Source organism: Volvox carteri (genome assembly GCF_000143455.1).
Source record: "Volvox carteri f. nagariensis unplaced genomic scaffold VOLCAscaffold_72, whole genome shotgun sequence".
NCBI lineage: Eukaryota > Viridiplantae > Chlorophyta > Chlorophyceae > Chlamydomonadales > Volvocaceae > Volvox > Volvox carteri.
Window position 1 is genome coordinate 39,216 of NW_003307615.1, and position 875 is coordinate 40,090.

Genomic DNA, 875 nt, shown 5'->3' on the forward strand with positions numbered 1-875 from the left:
TTGAACGGTGAATACACACAAGCTGTGTGGCCGGCATGAAAGTCGTTTAAACCAGGAAATCTGGTGCCGTGTCACGTGACGCGGGCAGCTGATGGCCAATCAGATGCATGCATTGCATCCATGTAGCTGCCATTTCTATAAGGCCCAACTACGCGCGAATGCATGTCAGGAACAGCGCTGGTTCAATGCATCTAGAAATCATCCCCGACGTCTGTATCAGCCGCCATTCTCCACCATCCTTGGTTTCTGAATGGGTTTTTTTTACCATGGTAAAAGATAAGAGTTCATTGGTGCCTGCCGGGACTGTGAATCATGTCGCACTTGCCAGCGATGCAGTGTGCAGGCCCGTCACCAGTCACCGTAGTACCCTCGCAATCGTGAGAGGGAAAATATAGCAAGCAAAGCTTCTGTATGAACTGAGAGCTCTGGTTGCCTTGTGCTTTCTGGGCCGTGCTACGGGTTTCGCCTTAATACCTCTTCGGGTCTTTTTTGGCCAGTGTTTGGGCGACACTGGTGATCTAATCGTTATCACTGTAAAATCACTCACAAAGATGAGGATGGCGTACCATGAGCTGAAGCACAGTTCGGTTGAAAGCCTAAAAAGGCCTAAGAAAGCTGACTTGTATAGGCTTGCTGGCCTGCTTGCGTGCCTTCCAAACTACTGCCTCTAATGCGAGTTTCCAGGCGCCGGCCCTGATCCCTCAACAAGTTGGTGCTTCCATGAGTTATTTGACCCGCGCGCCTATGAACTATTTTACTGCTGACTAGCCCGGTGCCAGCTATAAGAGCGTATGTGGAGCTTGTGACTGCGCTGCAGGTGATGCGATTGTTACAGTGGACCCCGAACGGGTCGAGTGCAGCGCCCATAGGAGCGC